Raw genomic sequence first — 15,056 nt, forward strand, 5'->3', positions numbered from 1 at the left:
ATAAACTTTTGTGGAAAAAATTGAAATACTTTGGCGCACAAAATTAAATTATTTATTTTTAAACAAGAATTATTTATTATTTTTAAACACTTTGTGCGGTGAAATTCTAATATTTGTCTCAAAACTTATGAAAATAAAAAAAATTTGAAAAAAATAACATATTGATAACATAAAGTTGTTTCTTTTATTTTCAAAATTTCACGATGTTTTTTCATGGATGACCTTCAAGACAATACAAGTGCATATTAGATGGGACATGGATGGTGTAATTCAATTTTTTATTTATGAAATTGTTGAACGTATAAGTGATATATTATAATTCAACTAATTAATTATTAACATCTACAAATGACTCTATCGAGCATATGGAATCGTTGATCTCACATATCCAATGTTATGGCACTATATGTTAAAGTTCTTGTACGTATAAGTGATACAATGTGATCGACATTGTGCAAAGTTGTTGTCTATTACTCATGAGTCATGACTTGTTGTATTGCCTTTTGTGCGATAAATCCTTTGTCGCACAAAGTGCTACGGATTTGGAAACCAAATTAACTCCTTCACAAGTTTCTCAATGTCTCTCTCTATTCTTTCACCTCTCCTCTGTCTTTCTCTCTCTCTCCAAATTTAACCTTCTACCTCTCTCCCCCCTCTCACTCATCCTTTCTCCCTCTCTATCTCTCACTCACTCTCTCTCTCTCTCAATCTTGCCAAAAGGTATTATTCTCCCTAATTTTTAAATTGTTTTCATTAATATTTGTTTTTGGAGTTTATTTTGGGTTTGAAGTCATGTATGGGGTGAGGGTGAAGTTTGGGGTCGGGGTGGATTTTGGGGTCGGATTTGGAGTGGGGATGAGGTGAAGTTTGGGGTCGGGTATGGGGTGGGGGTGGATCTTGGGGTCAGATTTGGAGTCGAGGTGGTTTTGGGTTGGGTATGGGCTTGGGAGCCCCGGGGTGGGGGGGAGGGGGGGGGGGGAGGGGGGTGGTGTGAAGAGGTCAAGTGTGGCCTTAGGGGGTTGGAATTTAGTTTTATAGTATAATTGCTTAGTAAAAGTAAATGTTGATGATTATAATTCGTTGATTCTTGCAAGCATTTGTAGCTTATGAGGAATGTTAAATTTCGGTAGAACTCCTTATGACGAATGTTGTAGTCACCAGCATGAGGACCAAAGCATCCATGAAATAGCTTATATGTTCCTGTCACACCCCGGACTCGGGGTTGGCGAAAAATTCGAACCCCAATCCGATGCGTGAGCTAAAAATTAAATAAATAAAGAAACTGAAATAGCATAGTGAAAAATAAAATTTCCTCTTGTAAAAACAACTCAAGAATTTTTTACAAGGCTAAAATAAATATATACAAATTCTAGTCCACATCTAGTTCATTTCATTCTGCCTACCTTTTTGACTGTTTAAATTGTAAACTTGCATAACAATAGAGGGGAGAGCTTCAACAACTCAGTAGAAACATAACCTTACCACTGTAAATTGACAATACTAAATTCAGTGTCGTGAAATCATATAACCAAATATCAACTTATTATCAATAACAATGCATGAATGCAACACAATACTCTTCGTCTCTACCCATGAATTAATATAATAAAACACGTGGGCTTGCATATCATTGTAAACACTGAAATTCCTGCAATGAATGAGACAAGAACACGTGTACAAAATAATATTTGTATTAATGATTTAGGGGTTACAATCTCTTCTACAAATTTAGCCTCTAATTCGATCTTCGTAATGTGTAGATTTATGGATTGTGCTGTTGATCCAAGGGCCGTTGGGGCTTGATCTTGAAGGTTGACGAACGGATCTTCAAGGGGCTTTTGGGCTTGATCTTGAAGAAAGGGTTGTGCGGATTTCTTCAAGGGCCTTTGGGCTTAATCTTGAAGGTTGATGGGTGAACGGATCTTCAAGGGCTTTTGGGCTTGATCTTGAAGAACGGTTGGATGTGTGGATTTGTTGATGTTGTTGATCCAAAGGGCCGTTGGGGCTTGATCTTAGGATGAATGGACGATGAACGATAAACACTTTCTTCGAGGGGCCATCGGGGCTTGATCTTGAATTGGTGGAAGTTCTTCAAGAGCCATCGGGGCTTGATTTTGAAGGAGGATTTGACGAAGAACGAAGAAAGGTTTCTTGATCATTTGGGATTCGGCGAAGGTGCCAGCGAAAGGCTATTGAAGTTTCCCGAGCTCTTTGATTAGGGCAATGATGTCGAGCTTAGCTTTGATTTAGGCTTCTCCATCTGGGTTATACGGTTCTGCAGGGAAGGGCGCTGTGCTATAGTGATATGTTTTGGCTCATCATTGATCATTCTGCTTCAATCTCTTGCAGTATACCTTTGCATTTAAATGGTCTTTCAGAGCACTACTTCTCAGCGGCGATGAGCACTTGAGAGCAATGCTAGGTAAGTAACCAGGCAAAGGTTCCGGGCAATCAGTTCTAGATCGAAAGTTTGATTTCAGGTTTCGACTGATTGCTTTCTTTCTCCTTGTCTTGCAGGTAAGGGCAAGGGTAAAGGAAAAGACAGGGAAAAAGCATGATATGAGATACTCTTGCTTTCTACCCTGGTGATATGAGATACTTTTGCTTTGGTGTCATTTGTTTGTAGAGGTATTCCCAGAGAGGAAGAAAACTGAGTATTTCAAGAGGCTCTGCTGGGAGTGTACTATCGGAGGTGAGGAAGGGTTGGGCATTTTTGTAGGTCTGCCTTGCTATGGAGGAAGAAGGTCGACATATATAGGAATTTCCCAACAGCCAGTAGTGGCACTATTCCTTTACTTTTTTCATCAACTGCTGGGTAATTGAAACAGTAAGATTCACGAGTTTTCAACTTTGTCAGAAATTTTTGACAAAGTTGCCCGTGATTTCTGTAAAGTTGAGGTTGCGTGTGAAAGGTGCTGACAAATCCGGGAAAGCCGGTCTTTTTGAAATTCGGAGAGCGGTGCCTCATTGATCTCTAAACAAGCACCTCTTCGATTTCTGAACAAGCGCCTCTTTGATTTTTGAATAAACAACCCTGTTGCCCCCCTTTTTTATTTTATTTTATTTTATAGAGGCAACAATTGTGTTTCAAAAGCACACTTGAGATTTGCTGCTTGTAGAAGTTCCCTTTTTACACTTTTAAGATCTTGATCTATCTGACCTCTTATTTTCCTTCAACATCTCTAAAAATGGCTTGCCCTTTTGACCGTCGTCTTGATTTGAATATTGGGGAAGATGCCGACATGCCTTCTCAAGAGAACATATGGCACCCATCCTTCGTATCGTTCAACGGTCCTCTTACAATTGGGGACTTTGTGATGAAGAACGACATAATCGCCACAGTGGTTACTAGAAATCTTCTTACCCCCAAGGATAACAGGATCCTTTCCAAGTGGTCTGATGAGCTGGCTGTTCAAGACTCTTTGGCTTTTAGTGTTCAGTGTGCAAGCTCTGTATCGAACATTGGCCAACGCCTTCTTGCTCGAACTCGTCAAGTTGAGTCACTGATGGCTGAGGTGGCGAGTCTTAAGCAAGAGATTAAAGGGTTTCGGCACAAGAACAGAGAGTTGCACATGCTTGCCAATAGTTACTCGACGAGCATGAAGAGAAAGCTTAACCAACTCCAGGAATCTGAAAGTCTGATTCAGAGTGACCATCAGATGTTTGTGGCTTTACTCCAGAGGCACTTATTGCCTTCGTCCTCTAGAGTTTTACCGAGTATTGAGGCTCCAAACAATCAACCTCCGGCGCCTTTTCTTCCTGGAGTTCCGCCGAGTGATTAGGCGCTACCTGATCAACCTTTGTGAAGGCTCCTTGTTTGCTTTCCTTTTTATTTATTTATATTTATTTTTTATTTTTTTGTAAATTTTCAGAGATATCAATAAATGAGCTTTTATTTGATTCAAGGTATATCTATCCAATAGCGGCACCATCACTTTTTGTTTTTTTTTTAAGCTGCCGGTGCGACTGGCGCCATGTGAGTTTCAAACTCCACAAAATTACAACTTGTATATAACAAATATATCCACACATGGCACCATCTTTCAAGTAATGATGTCCATCGTTACTTTCTTTACTTTCAACTCTTTATTTTTTAATTTTTTAATTTTAATTTTTATTATATATATATATATATATATTTTATTTGCTTTCCACATGCCATCATTACTTATTCCAAATGTATGGAAGCAAGGCCCCCCTCGTCTTGTTTGCTCATTTTAGGATATCAACTTTTTTAATTGACATTTCCAAATCTAATTTCGGTTTCCCACTCCGTTTGGTTAATAATAAAACAAAGATAAAGGGACCATGTTCCTTGTTTTGGGGAGAAAAGTATATGCTTTAGCATTGGAGAAAAGCAGATGCTTGTTGCCGTGCCAGATATCAAGTTCTTCAATTCCCGTTGTGTATAAATAGACCTTTATGCAAGGTTTTAGACAGATATTTGATCCCCATTCCATTTCCTTCAAGTTGCAGAGTGCTTAGGTTATGCTACGACCACCATTGACCACCTCTTACTGTGCTGTTTTTTTTTGGGCACCGAAAGAATGTTATGTTTATATATATAAACACACACACACACACACAGTTCATGCTTTCGATTTTGACTGGCCATATATATATATATATATATGTATATGTTCACGTGGCTTTTGATTTTGACTAGTCATGTGTGCATACACACACACACACACATACACATGGTTCACGTGGTTTTTGATTTTGACTATTTTTTTTAATTTTTTTTTAAATTTTTAAATTTTTTTTAGGTACTTACTACATTGGTGGATTTTCTTTGCTGTTTTGACGGAGATTCCTTTGCCCATGCTTGGAGCTTGTTGCAGTGCATCACTTTTACTGTGTGGGGTTGTGCAAAAGACTGCAGTGAGTTTATGCTGTGTAGTGCCTTTTGGTCACGACTTTCCTCGGTGGTGACTTCGTCGTTGCCGCTACTTGGAGCTTGTTGCAGTGCATCACTTTTACCGTGTGGGGTTGTGCAAAAGACAACAGCGAGTTTATGATGTGTAGTGCTTTTTGGTCACGACTTTCCTCGGTGGTGACTTCATCGTGCCCTTTGCTGCTACTTGGAGCTTGTTGCAGTCTTCATTGTTGCGCTGCTCAATTTTTGTGGCTGATCTTTCCGTTGCAGCCATGATATTTTTCAAGTGTTTTAAGAGCAACACCATCACCATTCTTGTGAATGAAGGTGATTCACAAGATAGGGGAACGACGTTGAAGCTTTGTGCATCGTTGATGGGCTCTAAGGCGCTTACCCTTTATGCAAAAGACAACTCGATGCATATCAAGTCAGGGTCTTCTGAAGTATCTTGGGAGGTGACAATTTTTTATCGACCAAATATAAAGAAAAATGTGTGTACATCGAGAACTCTCATCTTGAACTCTTCGTACCATACGCTTGATGATTCTTCGGCTTTGTTTGAGCTTCTTGGTGATTGTATCCACAACGGAGCTGTGACTTGGAGTAGCACCTTGTCGACTACTGGAGGAGCTGCCTTTGCCGAGTTTTACTGGGAGTGGCTTGAAGATGTCTTGAGCCGCTCCAAAGATGTACTTACCAATGTGGGCCTTTATCATGCTGTCTATGCGTCTTTGTTTAGTTATGATCGCCATCATTCCGTCCTTCGTGCATTCTTTGAGCATTGGTGTCCAGCAACTAATACACTTCACACGTCTCAAGGGGAGATGTTGATTTCACTATAGGATCTCCATAAGATAGGAGGCTTGCCGATCCAAGGAAAGTTTTATGACGAGGTTGTTCCTAATGCGGAGGAGTTTTCTCATTGCAACAGCCGAGGGTTGCCTACGAGCTGTTGCTATTTGTTTTGGGCGTACCATAAGCTTTTTCAGAAGTCTTAGAGTAAGTTAGGTTTGAAGATTTCCTCATGGATCCGATTTTGGTATCGGGATGTCATAAAGTACAAGAGACCTTTGAAGAAAAGTGGCCGTATCAAGATAACCACACCTAAGGGAAACTCGGATCCGTCCGGTGTCATTGGTCCAGCTGGACACTGTACCCCTACCGAGTTGAGGATATTTGAGGATCTTGGCATAACATCAGAGTACTTGGAAGAATCTTACCTAGCCGATTTCTTAGCTTGTTGGCTCTGTAAGTTTCTTTTCCCCAAAGACTATGTCAACTTTATTTGCCCCGGAGTCTTCAAAGTTGCCAGCAAGATGGCTGCAGGAGAATCTTTTAGCCTTGCTATTTCGGTCTTAGCCAACATTTACTATGGCTTGAGTGCTGTTTCGAACTCGGCAAGTACTGAAGATCGCGCTGCGGTACTTCCCTACCATTATGTGTATGGTTGGTTAGGTGAGTACTTTGGCACTCATTTTTCTATGTCAACTTTAGGCAAACCAGGTTTTCTTCACTGACTTTAGTCAAGCTGGGGCCTTTAATGACGAAGTATTCTGGTGTGCTTTCTGCAAAGAGCCTCGACGATTCGCAGGCGCAAGCATTATACAGAAGTTGTGAAGGCTTGAGGATGGACTACCTAGCGAGAGTTAGCTCGGCTCGGCGAGGCATCATAGATGATTCGCGTCTTTGCTTCTCAGACTTGTCTTATCTTATAAGTCTTTGCTCAAGGTATGTTTCTTTGCGGCAATGAGACTAATGCATCATTTAGCCGTATAGTCCTCACCATTTCAATATACAATTTGGTTTTGTCCAACATGTGCCAGGCAAGCTGAAAGAAAATGCCCAGTCAGAGTCTCTACAAGCTGTGTATACGCATTTTGAGTCTTGTTCCCGTGCATGTACAAATGCTTCTATCATCTTGCCGGCTAAGGATGAGTTCAAGAACAATCCGGTGACTCGTGCTTACATAAATTGGTGGTCAAAGGTACATTATGAAAACTTGGGGATAACAAGTGGTACCAATTCCGCTTACTCACGTAAAGATGCATTGAGATAGGGTTATTCTGTGATTCCTGCACAGCTGGTACCTCTTGACTGTGCGAGTGCAGCTTCTTTACAAGATAGACTTGTGGTTCTAGCTCCTCAGCGCCCATGCTTGTCTCCTCAACATCTAGATGCTTATGAAGAGGCGGGTGATGAAGTTGATTCGTGCGAAGATGGACTTGCTTTGTAGCAGCGTCAACAAATTATAAACAAGCGACCACTTGAAGGTGCTCATGCTGATTGCGACGTCAATTTTCATCATAAGAAGAAAGAAGTGTTTAGACCTCCTCAATTTGATGGTCGTGTGTCACTTGAGCAAGATGTACATATTTCCTTCTTTCTTGTGACTTTATTTTTTGTTATTTTTTATATTTTTTGTTTTTTTGCTTTCATTGTTTTAGCTTTGATTTCTAACATCTTTCTTTGTCTTGTTTAGGCTGGGCCTTTTTGTTCTTTTGATTTGGCGAACACAGGCGTTCATTCTTATATGGAGATGCTATTTAAAGGTAATTTACCTACAGAAGGGGAGATTGGGAATCCGCCTGGTGCAGAGCCTGTTTCGAATCCGCTAAGTTGCCCTAGTTTGCTATGTGTAGGTGAAGGTATGCAAGGGCCCGTCATGCGTCCAACACCTTTGCCAGTTAGCTCTGAGGTCTCTTTAAGAGGGCCGAACCTTCATGGTACTGAGCAGCTTATCCATCGCATCAGACTTAATGCAGCCATGGAGGTCAAAAGCCATATTGAGGAGAGGATTTCAAAGTGCCCATGGGAAGACCTTGTGTTGCTTAAAAAGGATTTGTAGAAACTTGTTTCTGCGATTGATAACCTTAACGTTGATTCCTCACTTTTGAGGGTCCATATTACCGAACTTATGGCCACCTCGACTGAGTATTCTTCCTTGCGTGCTATTTCCTTGCAGAAGTTAAGTCCAGATGTTAGAGCTTAACAACTTGCGGCAATGGATTTATCAATTGCCTAAGTCCGATCTTCTCAGCAAGCTGTTTCGAAAGATTATTAAGTTACATGGACCTCTTTAGCTTCCATCTGAGTGCGTCTAGAAGAGTTGGAGTAGGAGAGAGAGCAGTTGGGAATCGAAGCATCACGACTTGAAGGTGTTATCTCGAAGCAGGAAGCTACAATTTTTCAGTACCAGAAGGAAATGTCATGCTTAGAGCAAGAGAAAGGCATAGCTATGGAGTTGCCCACCTTGTCTCCCACCGATGTGGAGACTTTGAAGACTTTGGAAGGCCTGCTTGAGGATCGTTTTGGTAGTTTTAGAGACATAGTTCTCTAGTTATCTTCCTTAAGCCTTGTTTGCTGTTGATCATTGTAATAAAGTTTTGTAGCCAAATCCTTCATTTTAAAGAAATAAAGTATTCACATTTTGAATTTGCTCTTTATTGTTCAAAGTGTTTGCGTTTTTATTGATGATGTGACTGTACTTGAAGTTTTGAAGTTTCAAGTTGCCTACGTACCCTCGGTTGATGAGGGATCAAGTCATGACATAGTTCAAATACATTTTATTTTATTTTTATTTTGTCGTACGCAGTTTATGCTCTTGCGGGCAATGAGCATTTGGTGTGTTTGTTTTAGAGGTAGTAGCGCTTCAAGAATCTGCCATTGATGGGGCCGATCTTCAAGACATTTTCTGCCATGATTAAGTATGCGCCATTAGTGTAGACTTCTTGTATTACATAAAGTCCATCCCATTTTGATGTGATCATGTTTTTTGTTTTGTGAGTTGTGATGATAGGCCTATGCAATGCAAGGACGAGATCTCCCATTTGAAAAGAACGAGGGTGAACTTTCTTGTTGAAGGCCTTGGAGAGTCATGCTTGATAACACTCCAAATGTTGCTGAGTTTCGAGCCTTCTCTCATCCAGCGCTTCCAGCTCTTGAAAGCATAACTTTGCATTCTCTTCGTCGTCAAGCCTTCTTGTATGGCTATCCTTAGTGAGGGGATTTGACTATCGAGCCGTGGAACAACTTCCACGCCATATACGAGAGAATAAGGCGTAGCTTGGGTAGGAGTCCTATGTGTTGTCCTATATGCCCAAAGTGCTTCGCTTATTCTTTCGTGCCAGTCTTTCTTTGTTCGGCCGATCACCTTCTTTAGGAGGTTGCACAATGTTTTGTTGAGTGCTTCCGTAAGACCGTTAGCCGAAGCATGATGCATGGAAGACTTGTGCTGCTTGAACTTGTATTTCTCGCAGAGCTCGTCCATAAGTCGGTTAGAGAACTATTTTTCATTGTAAGTGATGATGTAGCGAGGCACACCATATCGGTGGATGATATGTTCCTTGATGAAATGGACGACAATTTCCTTCTTGACTTCCCTTAGAGGTATGGCTTCAACCCACTTGGAGAAGTAATCTGTTGATGCTAGGATGTAAGCTTTTCTTACAGATGACTTTGGCGTAATTGGTCCTATGACGTCCAATCCCCATGCATCGACTGGCTATGAGGTAGCTGTAGGGTGTAATGGTTCAGGCTGTTGATGTATGAAGTTGGCGTGGAATTGGTAGGCTTGGCCCCTTTTGGCATGTTCCAGGCAATCTTTCACCATGCTTGGCCAATAGTAACCTATCCTTTTGAGCTGGAAATGTAGCTTTGGTCCAGACTGATGTGCTTCGCATACACCTGAGTATGCTTTTTCCATGGCTTGATTGGCTTCTTCCTCGCCTAGGCATCTCAAAAGTACTCATTCAAAAGAGCGTCGGTAGAGTGTTTCTTTGTAGTAGAGGAAGCGAGGTGCTCGTCGACGTATTTCAAAGTGGTGTCTAGGATCATCTGGAAGCTTTCCGTGCTTCAAGTAGTCGATCAGCGGCTGTTTCCACTCTTCAACGTCAACTGGAAGTACCGAGATGACGTTTGTATCATCCAAAATCATTTCAGTAACTAGTGAATTATCCATCTTTGGCAAACTGGCACGTCTGCAACTTCGTTTTCTCCTAGTGTCATACTCGAGGCTAGGGTGGCGACAGTGTCTGCCATTTGATTTTCTTTTCTTGGCACATGTTCTAGTGTCACAATCTCAAACTTTTGTAGCAGTTGGGTTGCCAGTCGGAAGTATGGGATGAGATCATTTTTCATCACCTCATATTCAGTTAAGAGTTGATTGATTATGAGCTTGGAGTCGCCATATAGCTCAAGGGCTGTGATTCCTATGTTGATCGCCATTTGTAGCATGATGATCAGTGCTTGGTACTCAGCGACGTTGTTGGAGCATAGTTCGCTTAGTTGGAAAGAATAAGGTAATATTTGCCTATGTGGTGACATGAATACTACTTCTGCCCCATACTCCGTCTGTTCGTGCAGATTCATCGAAAAAGATCATCCATGTCGGGAAGATGTCGATGTAGAACACTTCCTCATCAGGTAAGTCGTTTGACAAGGAAATCTGCTAGCGCTTGTCCATTGATGGCTTTAGCTGGGACGTAGATGATCTCGTATTGATTGAGAAGCAATGCCCATTTAGCTAGACACCTTATCAAGACTAGTTTGGACATGACATATTTAACTGGGTCAGCTTTAGCAACCAGATGGATGGTGTAAGCATGCATGTAATGCCTGAGCTTTTGGATGGCGAACACCAAGGTGAGGCACATCTTTTATATTGGGGAGTAGTTCAACTTAGCATCTGTGAGAGTTCGGCGGAGGTAGTAGAGCGTTTCTTCTTTCTGGGATTCATTCTCTTGTGCTAAGAGTGCTCCAACTGAACTTTCCTGAGTGGCGATGTACAATATGAGCGGTTTTCCGGGCACAGGCGCCCCCAGAATAGGTGGACTTGATAAATACTTTTTTATTCTTTCAAAAGCATTGTGGCATGCTTCGTCCCATACAAATGGAACATCTTTCTTCATGAGTCGACTGAACAGTTGACAACGCCCTGCAAGGTTGGAGATGAAACGCCTGATGAAGGCTAGTCGTCTTTGTAGACTCTTCAGCTCGTGCAAGTTTCTTGGTTCAGGCATGCTTTGAATGGCCTTGATCTTTGATTGGTCCACTTCAATGCCACGGTGCTTGACAATGAAGCCGAGGAACTTTCTAGAGGTGACGCCAAATGCGCACTTTAACGGGTTCATCTTAAGGTTGTATTTTCGCAACCTTTTGAAGACTATTCGCAAATCCTTTAAGTGATCTAATCTTTTCTTTATTTTGACCACCACATCATCTACATAACATTCTACGTTTTTGTGTAGCATGTCATTGAAGATTTTCTGCATTGCGCGTTGATATGTGGCTCCAACATTTTTTAGACCAAAGGGCATCACCTTGTAGTAGTAGATACCTTTTGGAGTGCGGAAGGCTGTTAGTTCTTCGTCTTCGAGAGCCATGCGAATTTGTTTATATCAGAAGAGCCTGTCCATGAATGACAATGCTTCATGGCCAGTGGTTGCATCCACCATGATTTCGATGATTGGCAAGGGGAAGTCGTCATTCAGGTAAGCATCGTTGATGTCTCGGAAGTCTACGCAAACATGTATTTGTCTAGATTTCTTAAGGACGATGACGATGTTGGAGATCCACTTGGGGTATTGCACATTTCGAATGAAGCCTGCTTCGATTATCTTGTCAATCTCAGCCCCAATTTGTGGGATGAGCTCCGATCGATATCGCCTTTGAGTTTGCTTTATCGGTCGCGTTCTAGGCTTGACTGCAAGATGATGCACAGCGATGACAGGGTCAAGGTTGGGCATTTCCTTGTAGGTCAAAGCAAAGACGTCTTTGTACTCTAGTAGCAGTTGGTAATACTTTTCTGTCTCATCCGCACTTAGCAGCGCACTTACAAAGATAGGCTTCAACTCCTCTTTTGTGCATAAGTTGAGCTCTTTGAGATCATCAACCATGGCTTGCCTCCCATCCTTCAGTTGTGATGTTGCGGCAGTGACGTCTTCCTCAGGGATTTCGTCTTCTTTGCCTTCTTGGATCGTGATGTGGAAGACATCTTGGACTTCCTCTGTAGTGCTGTCCTTTCGGGCTTGTTGGTGTGAAGATTGGCCGGTGTGAATGATGGTGCACCTTTTCACCTTCAGTGATCCAATTGTGTCAACCTTCAAGATTGCTTGGCATTTTATCCTTAAAGGAATAGAGCTTCGAACATCATTTTTCTTGCCATACTGTCGAGTTTTTCTTCCTTTGGCATCATTTCCCTCTTTCTAGAAGGCTTCTTGTTGTCTTCAAGTCTTTCCAACGCTGACAATCGTGGAAGAGAGCTAGCCGTGTTGCTTGGTTGCTTGGGTTTTGACAACCTTTCAAAAATAGAGCTTTGGGATATTGGTGTGTTAAGCTTCTTGAGAACGGAGGTTTGGTCTTGACCACCAATGGGATCAAGTGCCGAAATTCTAGGCCTTGAACAATTCATCCTATCGAAGATTGACGTCCGATGAGCGGACTTAGGCTTCTCTTGATTTTGTTCAACGCTCACGCTGATGTGTTGAGTGCTAGCGTTTTTCGCTATGCTTAAAATCTTCACGGGTGCATTTGATGTGAAGCCAAGCCCAGCTTTGTTGTTGTCAACTCCATAACCATGCTTCTTCAACTTCTTTTGAGTCTTGGTGAGGTTATGTTCTTTGTCGTTGATGATGTTTGAGACCTTCTTTCCAGGATTCGAAGAGGAAGCGAAGTTATACCCAGCTTTCAACATGAGCTTGTAGGCGTTTGGATCAAAACCTTCTTCGGTTCTCTTGGTTGGAAGAAAGCTTGGTTCCATCCTTTTTGGTAGAGCTTTTATGAAGCTTTGTGGTAGTCTTGCAACCTTAGTACTGCCTAGCTGTGTCAGAGGCAAAACTGCATTCATCTTGAGCAACTTCACATTATCCTTGTGCCACTGTGTGTTGGCTTTGCTTGCTCCAGTTTCGAACGGGGATTGACCATTCTTTGTTCTTGACATCGGGATGTATCGGAATATGGGTGTGTTCGGTCCTTCTGAAGGTGTCCTACTCCCTTTGGTTGTTGCAAGTTTAACAGGCTCGCCATCGTTTTTGCCTAAAAATGGCACAAATTGCCATTCTTGCTTTTTAGGTGTTGCTTTGCCTGTGGATTTGATCTTTTCTGGAAGAGCTTCAGGCACTATGTCTTCATCCATGTAGAACTTGGCGTCTACGAAGTGTGATTCCACTTCGGTGAATGGCTTGGTGTTACCTTAGATTACCTTTACCCCTTCCCGGTAGAATTTTAAGCATTGGTGGAGGGTAGATGGCACTACTACATTCCCGTGGATCTAAGGTCTTCCTAGAAGTAGGTTGTAGGAAGTTCTTGCATCAATCACGTGGAATATCGTGCTTGATTTAAGTTCACCAATGGTCATCTCTACTCAAATCACCAATGGTCATCTCTACTCGAATCATGGCCATCACTCTTTGTCTTCCTTGATTAAAACCTTGGATTAGTAAACGACTTAGGGATAATTCATCCACCTTGATACCGATTGTGGTCATTGTTAACTTCGGCATGATGTTTATGGTCGATCCACCATCCACAATCATGCAATTGACTTTATGTTCCCTTATGTACCCAGAGACGAAGAGATGACGGTTATGAGGCTTAGATCCTAGCAGCAAGTCTTCATCGGTGAAGTGGATTGTGTCTTGGGTATCACAACAAGTGGCATACTCATGTGGTCGAAGTTTCAAGCCTTTGTCCTTGCTTTCTTGCACTTCGTGGTCGTCAGGACTTGCCAAGACCGCTGTTAGTGCTCTTCGTATCTTCTTTGGTAATCGTAGTGCTTTCTCAATGCTAAAGTGTGTCGGCAGGCCTTCTTTGGGTGTGAGGGTAATTTCTCCCTCGATGGCGATGACTTTACCTTCTGAAAGTTCTTCAGTTTCTACTTCGACCATGTGACATGCAACGATAGTGCACCGTTGGAAGAAGTCATTCGGGAAGTACTCGTGCAAGGAAACAGGAATACGTGGCTCTTGCTCCATAGGTTGCCCAGCGTACGTTGACTTAGCAACTTTTACGTTTCTTTTGGGCTTCCTACTATTGCGGCGATTGTGCTTTTTCCCTTGTTCCACCTTTGGCCTTGTGGCTTGTGGTTTTGGTTTCCTTGTCTTTTTGTAGGTCACCAATGTCCATTCTTCTTCATCATCGGTATGTGCATCTTGGTCGCTTGCCCCCAGTGATGGTTGTGCAGAAGGTGTCGTGCAGCTTGAGCATTGACGGGAATGGTCGGGTGTTACTTAGAGGGGCACATGATCGAAGGATTCAAATGCAATTGTAGTAGTATGTGTTGCGGCCGTGTCTTCAAGGTTGAGCTCGATTTTCCCTTGTTGTGCTAGCTTCATGATAAGTTCTTTGAGGATGAAGCATTTGCCAACAGGATGGCTCACAATATGATGGTACTTGCAGTACTTAAGATCGTTTACGCGATTCATCTCTTCAGGGCGCTTGCATTCTAATAACTCGATCACCTTCTTTTCCAGTAAGTCGTCTAACATTGCATCTATGTCTCAGTCAGGAAAAGGGTACGTCTTTTGCTCCAGCTCCCTCAAGGTGTTTTTGTACTTGTCTTGGGTGCAAGGAGGCTCACCTCTCTTTATCTCCTTTGCTTTAGTCTTGGAGGAATCTTGATAGGCGCGGAGGAAGTCTTGATGGGCACGGGGGAGGTCTTGATGGTGTGGTGTTGACAGTAAAAGATTCATTCGAGGGTTTTTTTTTCCAGTTCTGTCTACATTTGGAGAGAACACTTTATCCTTCTTGAAGTCTGTGATCGGCTCCTTCCTATGATTAGCGATACTCAGCTCCATGTCGTGGGATCAAGTTGCCAGCTCCTCAAATGTTCTCGATTTTATACCTTGGAGGATGTAATGTAACCCCAATGCATGCCTTGAACGCACATCTCAAAAGCAGATGTTTCAGAAAGCCGATCTTTGCAATCCAGACTTAATGAACGCCATCTATTGATGTAATCGACGACAGGTTCATCTTTCCACTGTTTCGTATTGGTTAGCTCCAACATGCTTACAGTGCGGCGAATGTTGTAGAAGCGGTTGAGGAATTCCCTTTCTAGCTGATCCCAACTATTGACAGACTCGGGCCTGAGGTTGGTGTACCAGTCAAAGGGGTTGCCTTTCAGTGAGCGCATGAACTGCTTGACGAGGTAATCTCCCTCCATTCTAGCATTGTTGCAGGT

The sequence above is a fragment of the Malus sylvestris genome, chromosome 11, assembly GCF_916048215.2.
Source record: "Malus sylvestris chromosome 11, drMalSylv7.2, whole genome shotgun sequence".
In the NCBI taxonomy this organism is placed as follows: domain Eukaryota; kingdom Viridiplantae; phylum Streptophyta; class Magnoliopsida; order Rosales; family Rosaceae; genus Malus; species Malus sylvestris.